The 14,575-nt window shown below is 41.2% G+C and overlaps 1 protein-coding gene across 1 annotated transcript in view; it reads left to right on the top strand.

Annotated features, from left to right (window-relative positions):
* LOC134224346 (hemicentin-1) overlaps nt 1–12,856 on the top strand; it is a 587,700-nt gene extending 574,844 nt beyond the window's left edge. The window contains exon 13 of the mRNA XM_062703676.1: nt 11,486–12,856. The gene's annotated coding sequence lies outside the window, so the exon portion shown is untranslated. The remainder of the gene's footprint in view (nt 1–11,485) is intronic.
* The last annotated feature ends 1,719 nt before the right edge of the window (nt 12,857–14,575 follow it).

Raw genomic sequence — 14,575 nt, 5'->3', positions numbered from 1 at the left:
TGAGAAAAACTACTGCTTCTGAACTGGACTTCTAATTTATTGCCTCCGAGAGGCAGCGTGCCAGCTCGGAGGTTACTTTCAAGACACTGTACAGAACATGATTTCAGAGTCGCCTTTTATAGGCGACTCTTAGTACGGATACAATACAAATTATAATTTGGGGACGTGCGCAAAAACATTCAAATTTAAATCTAATTAGACTATCTGCGCGCCAAACGATCGCATTGCGATCAGTATTGGCGCGCAGAATGAAACAATACACAGAACAGAAAACAAATAAAGCAATGCACGTTGCTCTGTTTGGCGCGTTCCTCTTCACACTCAGCAGCACTGCACAGCGACGATGACGACGGCGCGAACAGCGCCTTTATCTTCAGATGGATTTTTGAGATTTATATATCAATCGACTCGGAAATTCTCTACCAATTTGTCAATTATATTGAAGCTATGGGTTGTGAACGTTAAAATAGGGTATCGGATCATTTTGGCAGCACCCTCTTTTCTTGTCTGCAAGAGTCTCGTTTCGGCCGTCGCCGTTCAGTGCGGTTGGCTTTTGGACTCTGCTTTTTGTGCGGTGTTTCGCACAAAAAGTAGAACAATGGAGCCGGACCAAATGTAACAAAAATGCGTAATGTAGTCATGTAGTGCATGGTGTATACAAAGTGATGCAGATAAGGGCATGTTTGTGCACTGTGCAGGCATGAGACGATCAATTGTTATCAATGCCAATGCCCTTGCTAGTAATGCAATAATCGCAATGTAATTGCACAAACATATTGTATATATTAAAAAACGACTTTGGAAAAATGTTGAGCATTTTTTTTGCAAACTGAAAACTAATAAGGCCGTTACACATATTTATTAAAAATTATGGTCTACGCAAGCTCAAGGGGGAGGTGGTAATCTTCTTCTTCTTCTACTGAATCGAGCGGCGTGAAAATGTGAATGCAGAGGTTTTTGAGGCCGGGGAAGGTTCTTCAGATGGTTCGACACCCCTCTCCTCTTTGAAACCTGGCTCCTATACAAATGAAACACCAATTTCATCATAACTCGAGATCAAGCAAATGGCGTGTGGAGGTTTTGGAAGGGAAGATATGTTTCTGTGATGGTTTGCAACGCTTCCCCCTTCTGGAAAGAGAGGCTCCCGTACAAATGAACCAAAAATTTCTGCATAACTCGAGAACTAATCAGAGAATAAATCAATTTTAGGCGAAACAAAGTTCGTCGGCTCTGCTAGTAAAAAATAAATATTAAAATGGAGAAAATAAAAATAAAAAATAAATCCTTGGATTTGTTAAAGAAAGTTTTGAAAATTCTCAAAATTTCCGGAAAATTTTTTTGTTGCCCCTCAAATTGTTCTTTTTGAGCAAAACAATCCGAAAGGGGGGGGGGGGGAATCAGAAGGATTTAACTTTGATTCAGGAAGTGTGAATGCACTTAAGATATTTTTATAATACGTGGGTGCAAATCATGCGGTACTTATTGTACACGACAAAATCTTCGGAACGCATACGTTCTTGAAACGGGCTATATGAGTTTCAATAGAGCTATCACCTTCTTGCTCCCTGATTCAAAAGTCTTGCAATGATATTAATAAAATGTTTGCACGAATATTTAATCCAAAGTGACACTCAGTGTTGGAAGAATCATACTCAAATCTGAATCGAGGTTTCATGCACGAGCTAACTCGCCTGCGATTCTGTAGGGGGAGCATCGCGCTCGAGTTTCTGGGCCAGAATCGCATCACTTCGCTTACTCACCGAAAAATGATTTCGTTCTAAAAAGTGTCAAAACGCAATCGAGGCGTATGTTTTGTTTATATAAGCAATTATTAGCCATTGTTTTAGACGAAAAACAGTTAATTCAATGCATTCCACAATGAAGAACACGTAATGCAAATTGCGATTCAAATCATGAGCAAATCTCTGGGCCATGATTCTGATGGGATTTGACTCACGCATGGTTTGAATCGCCGATGAGATTTGAGATTTTGAGATTTTACCAACACTGGTGACACTGCCAGACAGTGGGAGTTAGATTGTAATAACACACACACACTCTTTTCCCGTCCGCAACGTTTACTACTCGCGAGCATCACAACCAAATTAATTGGGTTTTGGTACATGATTGACATTTTATGATTTCTAGTGATGCACGAAAAACAAGATATGCCTATGATTGGAATGCTTCTGAATAATAAATGTTGCAAACGGAAAAGAGGATACTCTCCTAGGGCTTCTTCTATTGAAATATTTCTTCAAATGCTTCAAAGCCCAAATGTAGGCAATTCGGATCCAAGAAAGGCATCATTACCACTGAGGAATAGATTTGGGTTTTCATAGTAAATTTTTTAAACAATTGTTGTATCCAAAAATTTTCATATCTTAAGATACGCTAGTTTTGTTCGAAACCAGTGACAGAGGTAATCAAATGAATTTTCTAAAAAGATTCATGCCCGATGGCACTACAATCCTCAATGAACAAAACTGCCTTACGTTGTTTACGTTGGGCGGTTGTGTCTTGTACATAACCTTTCTGATTTTTTTTTGATAATTCTTGTTCGAGGTAGATTTGATTTCTGTGTCGGTTTGATGAGAAGATTTTGCCAAGGAATGGTATGCAACGCCGATTATTTATCCAAAATAGTTGATGTGAGAAATTTGGACATATTATGTATCTTAAAGGCATGGTCAAGTCAAGTCCTACGTCCACTTAGCGGTTATGTCACAGACATTACCCGCTGTTCGTTTTTTCAAGGCTTGGCTACGGAATCGCAGTCAGCGGTCGTTGAATCAAAAAGTGTCCCGGAGCAAATGCTTCCAGATCTCTGTGGTCGTTGCTGATCGGAATAATCGGTCTTGAATTGAGGCAGGCTTCAATCTGCGTTACAACAGTCTGAATCTCGTCTGAACAGAGAACGGTGTTGCAGATGACTCTTCTCATGTGACCCTTGAGCGCCTTAACTGCAGCTTCCCATAATCCACCGGAATTCGGTGATTTGGCAGGAATGAACTTGAACTCTATCGTTGGCTGCTTCTGAAACTACTGAATACTACAATACTACAAGCACTCGAATGAATCAATTTGAGCAACGTTGAATACCGCATAAACATTTCACAAGTCGGTAGAACATGCAGTGCTGCTGTCACCAACCGCTTTTCCTCAATCGTAATTGAATCAAACTGCTGTACTGCGTCATCGCTCATTTTCGGTCATGCGCAGGAAATAATCCTTCTGCAGCCATTCAGGCCAACTCCACCAAACAGCTACAGGCAAGCTGTAGTGGTGTCACGCCACGCGAAATAACGTCAGCCGGTTTCTCAACTCCAGGTATACGAGTCCAAACATCATTTCCGGTGTTGTGTTGTATTTTCGATACTCTGTTGGCGACGAATATTTGCAATCTGGGCGGATGAGACGAAAGCCAGCACTTCACGATCATGTAATCAGTCCAGAAGTTAGATCTCGCTGGAATCTGAATACTCTCTGCTACTGACTAGTACAAATGCGCTAACTGCAGGGCTGACGAGAACTCTAGTCGTGGTATCGATTGTCGTTTCTTCTTCTTGGTAAGGTTCTCCAAAGGCGCTATTTTGGATTTAACCATCAACAGACCCTCTCGTGGAACACATCACAGACAGATCGCTGTGCCGTACGCTTTCTTTGTCGGCATCTAAGAATCCTTGAAATCACATTATTGTTGAGTGCGATCCGGCAGGGAAAGGATAATGCGTCTAGTCGATTCGAATTTGTCCTGAACTGTAGCCACTGGGACTGCAGATCTGCGCTCAACGGCTAATCTCAAGATTATTTCTTTTTCCAAAGCTCTTGGGAAAACATCTTCGCCTGCACAATCCCTGGCCTTGCTAATCTGTACGGATCGAACAAACGAGCGGAATCAGAAAGAACAATGTGTTGCGTAATAGGTAACGACTGCTTCCAGAGTGGCATTTTGAACCAGAGCTTATCTGTCGCTGGCTCCCAACATAGTCCAGGGATCTTCACGGTAGACGACGTATCGATATCCAAAAGTTCTCGCTTGTCTCGTAAATAACTGGGAATACCTTTCAAGATTGCTGGTTGATTAGAATGCCTCTTCCATAGATTGAAACCAGCAGTACTGAGCAGCGTCGAAACATCTCTACAGGATTTGTCGTTCTTCGACAGATTTTTCACCAGTTAGTATGTCATCGACAAAAAATTGTGCATCACGACTTTGACTGCGGAAGGGAACGTCTGTTCTCCTTCTTCAACACACTTCTTCAGGCATCGAGTTCCTAAGTACGGCGCTGCTGAATTGTCGTAAGTCACTGATCTCAACTGAAACGTTCGAATTGGCTGATCGGGTCAGTCGATCAGCCAATTCGAACGTTTCAGTTGAGATCAGTGACTTACGGCACTTCATCGTCTTTGACTTTCCCAAATGTTCCATTATGAACTGCTTTTTTTGACAGCACCACTCGGAACTTTGCATCTGGGTCTCTTGTTGTGATATGCTCGAAAATTGATTCACACGTAGATTCTTCGACGGAATGACTTCAAGTCCCAAAAATGTGCTAACTGCTCGCGAATCTCTTCTGTACTAACTAAGGCTGCAACTGCATTTAACGTAGTGACTGGACTATTTCTCCGTCAACTATCCAATCTAGCTCGGTGTATCGTAAAATCGGACCTGAATCCGACAGCTTCATCAGGTCACTGAACAGCAACTCGTAGAAAACTGATACGCCAAGAACTGCATCTATCGCACTAGATTCGTGTAACAGCAAGACAGATTTCTGATGGCAGCCACCAGGAATTGATGTCAATAGTTGTCTGAGCAGATACACAGTAATTCGAGGGAACACATAAAATTTCACATCCTTCACATTTGAAATAAATCGGAACACTGGAACAGAAAACTTCGTCTTCAGATGTTTGTGTGCTATCAGCTTATGATTATCATATTTCGCCTCGAGAATATTCCACGCAATGTTGCTGGTGGCAGCGCTCAACTGAACTTGGTTGATCTGAAAATAGATCATAGTGTTTCATCTCTCGAAGATGCTCGCAAGTAATTAAACTTGTCGAATTGACACAAATCACCGTTGTCGTGAATCAACGATTTGAAATTATCGCGGGAGGGATCCAATCTTGCAGCTTTCTGGAAAACAAAAGCGGAAGGTTGGAACGCAGGCTCCAGGAATCTCGTTCCTCCAGGAATTCCTCCGGAAGTTCCTCCAGGAATTCCTCCGGAAGTTCCTCCAGGAATTCCTCCGGAAGTTCCTCCAGGAATTCCTCCGGAAGTTCCTCCAGGAATTCCTCCGGAAATTCCTCCAGGAATTCCTCCGGAAGTTCCTCCAGGAATTCCTCTGGAAGTTCCTCCAGGAATTCCTCCGGAAGTTCCTCCAGGAATTCCTCCGGAAGTTCCTCCAGGAATTCCTCCGGAAGTTCCTCCAGGAATTCCTCCGGAAGTTCCTCCAGGAATTCCTCCGGAAGTTCCTCCAGGAATTCCTCCGGAAGTTCCTCCAGGAATTCCTCCGGAAGTTCCTCCAGGAATTCCTCCGGAAGTTCCTCCAGGAATTCCTCCGGAAGTTCCTCCAGGAATTCCTCCGGAAGTTCCTCCAGGAATTCCTCCGGAAGTTCCTCCAGGAATTCCTCCGAAGTTCCTCCAGGAATTCCTCCGGAAGTTCCTCCAGGAATTCCTCCGGAAGTTCCTCCAGGAATTCCTCCGGAAGTTCCTCCAGGAATTCCTCCGGAAGTTCCTCCAGGAATTCCTCCGGAAGTTCCTCCAGGAATTCCTCCGGAAGTTCCTCCAGGAATTCCTCCGGAAGTTCCTCCAGGAATTCCTCCGGAAGTTCCTCCAGGAATTCCTCCGGAAGTTCCTCCAGGAATTCCTCCGGAAGTTCCTCCAGGAATTCCTCCGGAAGTTCCTCCAGGAATTCCTCCGGAAGTTCCTCCAGGAATTCCTCCGGAAGTTCCTCCAGGAATTCCTCCGGAAGTTCCTCCAGGAATTCCTCCGAAGTTCCTCCAGGAATTCCTCCGGAAGTTCCTCCAGGAATTCCTCCGGAAGTTCCTCCAGGAATTCCTCCGGAAGTTCCTCCAGGAATTCCTCCGGAAGTTCCTCCAGGAATTCCTCCGGAAGTTCCTCCAGGAATTCCTCCGAAGTTCCTCCAGGAATTCCTCCGGAAGTTCCTCCAGGAATTCCTCCGAAGTTCCTCCAGGAATTCCTCCGGAAGTTCCTCCAGGAATTCCTCCGAAGTTCCTCCAGGAATTCCTCCGGAAGTTCCTCCAGGAATTCCTCCGGAAGTTCCTCCAGGAATTCCTCCGGAAGTTCCTCCAGGAATTCCTCCGGAAGTTCCTCCAGGAATTCCTCCGGAAGTTCCTCCAGGAATTGCTCCGGAAGTTCCTCCAGGAATTCCTCCGGAAGTTCCTCCAGGAATTCCTCCGGAAGTTCCTCCAGGAATTCCTACCGAAGTTCCTCCAGGAATTCCTCCGGAAGTTCCTCCAGGAATTCCTCCGGAAGTTCCTCCAGGAATTCCTCCGGAAGTTCCTCCAGGAATTCCTCCGGAAGTTCCTCCAGGAATTCCTCCGGAAGTTCCTCCAGGAATTCCTCCGGAAGTTCCTCCAGGAATTCCTCCGGAAGTTCCTCCAGGAATTCCCCCGAAGTTCCTCCAGGAATTCCTCCGGAAGTTCCTCCAGGATTTCCTCCCGAAGTTCCTCCAGAAATTCCTCTGAAAGTTCCTCCAGGAATTCCTCCGGAAGTTCCTCTAGAAATTCCTCAAGAAGTTCCTCCAGAAATTCCTCTGGAAGTTCCTCCAGAAATTCCTCCGCAAGTTCCTCCAGGAATTCCTCCCAATGTTCCTCCAGGAATTCGTCCCGATGTTGCTCCAGGAATTCCTCCGGAAGTTCCTCCAGGAATTCCTCCGGAAGTTCCTCCAGGAATTCCTCCGGAAGTTCCTCCAAGAGTTCCTCCGGAAGTTCCTCCAGGAATTCCTCCGGAAGTTCCTCCAGGAATTCCTCCGGAAGTTCCTCCAGGAATTCCTCCGGAAGTTCCTCCCCAAGTAACACCGAAAACATCATTATTAACGAAGATCTAATAATGATGTTGAATAAAGGTCGGGAAAATGAAATACAAAACATCTTATGGTTAATGAAAGCTATGATAAGGTTTTTGCAAAACATACAGCAATTTGATCAGAGAAGAAGCTTCATACTACATTCTCACAACTTGCTGATAACATGTCTAATTTTGCCTTTTATTTGGTTTTTTGCGATGTTTCGTTTTACATTCTCACAACATAAAACATGTCTACAGGAAGATTTTACGAACAATGTCATAACATGTTCATTTTTTGACATTTGTTTCGTCAGAATATATACCACAATGATAGAAGTTTAACGTAATTTCAACATCTTTTAAGATCAATGTTATGAACGTTCTTCATCGACCCTGTTGTTTATCGACAACTTGCCATATTGCAGATTCGAGTATTTGTTTACATATTAATTTCAAAATTAAGCTTTGGCATAGTTACATTTTTCTTGAATCAATGGCGCATGAATTTAGGAGAAGTAAAATGAAAAGTTAGCCAATGAAACATGAGCCGCATAAATCTCGCGTGATTTTTGAAAACGTCGTAAGTCCAAATGAGAGACTCTCTTTCATTACGCTCTTTTTTGCTAATATCTAGGCTAGTTTAATATTTGTTGCAATATTTTCACCTCAGCACACTAGACAAAGCTATTTTCTTCAGATCGGTGCTGGAAAATCCAATGTAATTGTTAGTATGGCTTTGTAATAATCGAAAGAGAAAGTAAACAAAGAGAGCCTCTCTTTTGGACTTACGACGTTTTCAAAAATCACGCGAGAAATAATGTTTCGACCGAGACTTCGAGACAAATTTGATATTAATTCAGTTTGTATATGTTAATTAATATTATTAAAATGGTGTTCATCATTTCATGCATGCTTGTTTTCATTCGTTTTTTGTATAAAATTTATTTCTTTGAACGTGTTGGTCAGCATTTTTGTTTTGGTATTCAATTTGACAGAACCATGTTGAAAGTCGGTTACTAAAAAAAAATCCTTAGTACTTAAGTTTAGTCTTGTGAATGTGCAATCAAAAACAAGGTTGCAACTGAAAGATGGTGAAAATATCGATAATTTTTGCACTGTTTGGGTCGTGTGAAAATTTTTCATACCAAAACGTAACAAACTATATGTTTGAAAGATGTATTTTTTACACTCATACAACAAACCATGTTACTTGGGTCCAGGAATTACTCCGGAAGTTCCTCCAGGAATTCCTCCGGAAGTTCCTCCAGAAATTCCTCCGGAAGTTCCTCCAGGAATTCCTCCGGAAGTTCCTCCATGAATTCCTCCGGAAGTTCCTCCAGGAATTCCTCCGGAAGTTCCTCCAGGAATTCCTCCGGAAGTTCCTCCAGGAATTCCTCCGGAAGTTCCTCCAGGAATTCCTCCGGAAGTTCCTCCATGAATTCCTCCGGAAGTTCCTCCATGAATTCCTCCGGAAGTTCCTCCAGGAATTCCTCCGGAAGTTCCTCCAGGAATTCCTCCGGAAGTTCCTCCAGGAATTCCTCCGGAAGTTCCTCCAGGAATTCCTCCGGAAGTTCCTCCAGGAATTCCTCCGGAAGTTCCTCCAGGAATTCCTCCGGAAGTTCCTCCAGGAATTCCTCCGGAAGTTCCTCCAGGAATTCCTCCGGAAGTTCCTCCAGGAATTCCTCCGGAAGTTCCTCCAGGAATTCCTCCGGAAGTTCCTCCAGGAATTTCTCCAGGGTAATTGGTCGTTAAAAAAAATCGCGAATTTCGGCACAAGCCAGTTCTTCACTATCCAAATGATATACCTCGGGTGCCAGACAAGCTCGTGAGCAACAGAGGAAAGTCGCTATGACAACCTCATGGCCCAAACCGAGAGACCTTCCGACCACATTAAGGGAGAGTAACATGAAATAAAATACTTTAAAAACAATATTTAAAGTTAGTAACTTTGCACCAGGGCAAGGAATGTTTGAGCAATAAATACTAGGGTGGTTCAAAAAATCGATTTTGCTCCACAGTGCTCATCTGATTCTTTGCCATGTTCTGAGTGTCCTCTGAAAATTTGAGCTCATTTGGATTAAAACTGATTTAGCACAAGCCGTTTCAAGTTTGCATGCAAATTAGTATGGGGAAATTTATTTTTTCATTATACTGTTAATGACGTTTCCCCATTAAGCGCAGGTTAAAAGAAAACCTACATAGCTAAAAGGGATACTCAACAGCTTTCACCCAACGAAAACCGCATGTTGATTAATCGCCCCAATAATTAGTAATCGATTTTAAGACAGGTTGCGAATCTTTAGTCATGATCGTTAAACTTCTTTGAGGGCATCACTGAAATGTGCAGTGCAACATAGTAGCCTGAATTTGTGTGTGCTATCTTTCGCGCCACGAGCAGCAATGTTGTCTGTTGATGAGTTATGAAATTAGCTCCAGAAAGCCACGAAATAGATTAAATTCGATTACTAATTATTGGAACGATTAATTGAGATGCGGTTTTCACTGAGTGAAAGCTGTTGAGTATTCCTTTTAGCTATGTAGGTTTTCTTTTAACATGCGCTTGATGGGGAAGCGTCATTAACAGTATAATGAAAAAATAAATTTCCCCATACTAATTTGCATGCAAACTTGAAACGGCTTGTGCTAAATCAGTTTTAATCCAAATGAGCTCAAATTTTCAGAGGACACTCAGAACATGGTAAAGAAGCAGATGAGCACTGTGGAGCAAAATCAATTTTTTGAACCACCCTAATAAATACACATAATCTAATTGAAACCTTGTATTTTCGCTTGAAGGCAGTCATTCGCCGCTTCTGCTTTACGGAAATAGGTAGCACGTTTCTGGAAGATGCTCCGTAAGTTTATGTTGCAACAATCTGGGAAAGTGGCATTATCGTGACTTTTATAATATTATACCGAACCAGTGGATTGCAGAGTATAAGCTCCTTGGCAAATCTGAATTAAATTTTAGCATATGTATACAAATTTGCTAGACTATAGAACAATTGTTGCGTTAAAACCTTGCTATTCTACTCATTTCATGCGTACAATGTCTCAACAAGAAGCTTGCATTTTTGTATTAGAATCTTACAGCCATATGTATATGTCATAAAGTTTTAAAGAAATGTTGAAATTGGTTGTTGAGTATACTGCCGTTCTATGCATAATTGTCCCATGTTACTTTGATGGAAAAATATTAACTCGAGTTAATTTGTCCCATTGAAAGTTGTCGCTTGATGATGATGGAGACTGAAAACCGTTTACATAAGTAGTGTTCCGTTTTATGTCCTGGAAAAATGTACACACTAAAAATGAACTACTCAAAATTGAGTCGAATCCGACTCATTTTCATTAAAAACGGGACAACTCAAAATTTGAGTAAAAGATACTGATGATTTCGCGAAAGTTAAGCTTGGCCTTCCATCAATTTTTAATACTACAGATGCGAATCAAGTTTATCTATCTATCTAAGTGCATTTTACGACAAACAGACTCCTAGTTTAAGTGCAATCATCATTTTATTGAAGTAGTATCTTTTACTCAAATTTTGAGTTGTCCCGTTTTTAATGAAAATGAGTCGGATTCGACTCAATTTTGAGTAGTTCATTTTTAGCGTGCAACCTGGAAAAATAACATTCCAGATTATAGATAAAACCTTCCAAATAAACGAAAGATTAAAAAAAAGTTATAGATAAAATTTTCAGATTCAATCGATTTCAAAATTAGTAGGACAAATTGACGCTAGTAAGTTTTTTTTTATGAAAGGTTCTTCTGGAGCTTGGCCTGTTTTTCAACTTAGTACACCCAAGATTTTTTTTACGCGGTTAGAATTTATTAATTTCTCTGTTTACCTGAACTTTCACAGGTTTTAAAATACCCCCTGAATTTTCTTTGATTTTTATGTATTTTTTCGTGGGGTTAACTCATAGCTTCATTAACGCTGAAGGTCTTAAACGGCCAAAACCAAACCGTGTAAAAAAACTGGGTGTATTCTATTCAGCATTTTCTCAGTTAATAATTGAAAGCTTTCCTATGCCCGCCATTACATAAGTATGTATCTTGTGTGGCAAGTACAATGGATACATTATGCCCGGACCGAGAGTCGAACTCGCCATTTCCGGATTGGCAATCTTACGACTTATTGCTCGCAAGGCTACTGGTCACATGGGACAATTGTACGTAGAACGGCAAAAGTATTGTTAATAAACTTTCTTGGAAGGAAAAATTGTGTTTGTCTGAAGGAAACCGAATTTATGTGGTTTGCATCTTGGCGCGTACTTCACTTTACAATTTATTATGGCAGTGTAAGGAGTTCAGAAGAAAGGGATTATTTTCATTTTCCTTTGAATTCAAAACCTGGTTACGATCTTTCCCAGTATCCTAAATGACGAAAAATATAAACACTATTCTGAAAAGACCATCTATTTTCTTCTAATCCCATCCTAGCCACACTACCGCACAAAGCGATCCGAAGATAGCCCATAAGGAAACCAGCTGCTCCTGTTGCTGCTGCTGCTGCCGAACAAAACTTGAAATGAGTTTTCCACAAACAGCCCCCGGATTAGGCGCGTTTCGTCCAGTTTCGGCAACAGATGCACCACCATCAGCCATTTGACCTGACAGACCATAGCCACTTGGTTGCACATTGTGGTCTTTGTAGCTGCTGCCCAACTTTCGAGTTCACCCAAGTTCGTAGAAGGTACGCCAGACTTCGACCAGCCAGCATTGGAAACATGGGTCCGCCATAATCTGCTCCCGAGCGGTGCTGTCGAACTGGTGCGTCGGATGTGTGGTGCAAAGCTTTTACTGCTTCCTCGAGCGGTGGGGTTACGGTAATTGGTTTTCTGATAATTTGAACAATTCTCCGTATTATAAAGTGAGGACGAAGAAGAAAGTTATGATAAATTCTGCGTTTCCGCATACATATGTCTGTGAGAATGAAATTATGATGGCTCATTGCGCTTTTTTGATATAATAGAACTCTGCTCATCGCAGCTGAAGGTTATTGCAATGAGTGTGAAAAACGCAGAACGAGAAGCAGTAAACTGATTGTGTAGCTTTAGTCGATCATATTGTATATTGAAGAAAACAAAACTAGTTAATGTAAGACATCAGAAAACTCTATTAGATAAATTTAGCGAAATCCCAATGTTACCAATTATTTCCGATTGCTACAATCATAGGTCAAGGATATTTTTTCTTAACCATTAAACTCACAATCAGAGTTTTCAGAGGAAATCTAAGAACACACTGAACCAAACCAACTCACTTTCACACATTTTCACAAGAAAGAACACACACTCAAAAAAAAACTCAAAAAACGTTAGGTGAAAATGGGTAAAAATCACCAGCTGTACTTTTAAGACTCCTGAATGTATTCATAAGTCAGTGTAAGATACCGAAATCGTACTAGATAAGAGACAAATGTGTAAAATTTACGAATGGAATAGCAAACTAGAAGAGCGATGTAAGAAGCCAGTAGTGAGCAAAACCGAAAAAAGGGAATTTACATGAAAGATGAAAAGAAAACTCTTTATATGAAAAATTGATATACTTTTTATGATATTATAATATTGAGACAAAAACAAAAACAGAAAAAAATGATGCAAGACTAATCGTAATGAGCATACCAGGAAAATGGAAAACTTAGACGCACTTTTGTACATAGAGAGATAACACCTACACAAATGAAAACACAAAAGTCTACTTCAATTGAAGAACATATTCCCGATCGCAAATCCTTATCGTATGAAATAGAGCAAACTGGGAGGGAAAATGGATTTTCAGTGCACTCGAATAAAGAGAAAGTGAAATAAATGCGCTTGAGTTTCATTTATCTGCTATGATGACAAAGTGGCCGCCCAGGAATTTCAAGAACCACACCGCTGTTGATGACATATCTGCATAACGTTTGCATGACAGATAACCATTTTTCCCTCACTACCAGCGCCGTGAAAAGTTGATTTGCTCGTGCTCACTCACACTCACTAATTGCAAAAGGATTAACCTTTAAAGCACAAACAACCCAACTCCTACATACAGTCATTGTGGTGGTACAGGAAGAGTGACCGCATCCCAACGTAGAACTACGTCTATCTTTTCTATATTGGGGCACACTTTGCGATTGCGAAAATTGGAGACGCGAAAATATGATAGACTTTGAACGTTAATATCTCAGCCATTTCTCGATGGATTTTCAATTTATTTGGACCATTCTATCAATGATGAGTCATCGTTTATTTGTTTTTATCTGAAAAAGTCGATTTTTAACTATTTATTATCAATAATTTATACAAAGTTTGGAAGCAGGTAAACCAATCAATCATGTATAGGCATCGCAAGCACAGACATCAAATTCAAGCAACTTGCGTGTTTGGATCTAATTCTCAGTTCGAGCAATATTTAACGCAGAACGGAGATGTGGCGAAGCGGAAGCAGCGAAGTGAAGACAGCAGCACGAAAGCGCTGGTAGCATTTCCAACTAAAAACCACCAGATCCTGCAGATCATTCAACTTCAACGAACCAGCATTGTATGTGAAGAAAGGGTTGATTACAAAAATGGCGGCTGTTGCAATACCGCGCCACCAGTGACGGTGCTGAAAATTTATTTCAAACTGTAGCGTCTTAGCGAAAAGTCATCGAGTGGCCGTCGGACAATAACAGCACGAAGTGAAATTTCAACGTAAAGGTTCCGGCAAGCGTTTGGTTGCAGTTAGTTATTGGAAAAATGGCTCTTCTCAGAACCAGCATTTTCTGGAAAGAAAGAGTTGATTGCAAAAATGTACTGTTTCGGTGGCATCGGCGTTTGGCATGGTAACTTGGTTGCTGTTAGTGATTCCATCTATTCGAATTGATTGCACGCGATTGTGATTCACCATCACGCGATTGTGATTCTGCTACCGAAGGTAGCTTTCTATTGTCGCCAAATGATTAATTTTGTACTTTGAAGAAAATTAATCTCGGACCAACCTTCTGTTGTATACAATGGTGGGTTGGAAAAAATCGATTTCATTTCAAATCTCTTATTGGAACAAAATTAAAGAATCTTGCCGGCAAAGTTCACTTTCCACCGACGACAGCCAAATCGATAAACACGCCACCTTAGTGTAAAATGTCCACAGCAACCACCCATCGGCGACCGTCGCTAGGACTGACAGATTCCAAGTGATTTTGTTTTATAATATGAAAAAAAAACCCTGATTAAATCACCTAGCGGCGTTGGTGATTTTCTCGTCCATAAAAAAACAAAAAAAAATATGAATGAGTATTTTTTAGCATGTTTTGTGCATTAAAATAGTGTTTTGGCCATAACTTCTGATCCTGTAGTCCGATCTGACCAATTTTCAATAGCTGATAATGAGACAGGATTCCCCGTCGAATGGAGCCTGCGATCAATTCGGACAAAAAGTGTGTCCCCTCGTTAATTGTAAAATCATTATCATTATAATTATCAATCACATCATATTTAGACACAAATCAGATCACACAGGGGCGGGGCTAATGTGCTTTCTTTATTGAATACAAGAAAGGGATCG

This window comes from Armigeres subalbatus, chromosome 3 (genome assembly GCF_024139115.2).
Source record: "Armigeres subalbatus isolate Guangzhou_Male chromosome 3, GZ_Asu_2, whole genome shotgun sequence".
Lineage (NCBI taxonomy): Eukaryota > Metazoa > Arthropoda > Insecta > Diptera > Culicidae > Armigeres > Armigeres subalbatus.
The sequence above is the reverse complement of the archived record's forward strand: the minus strand, read 5'-3'. Positions and strand labels throughout refer to the sequence as shown.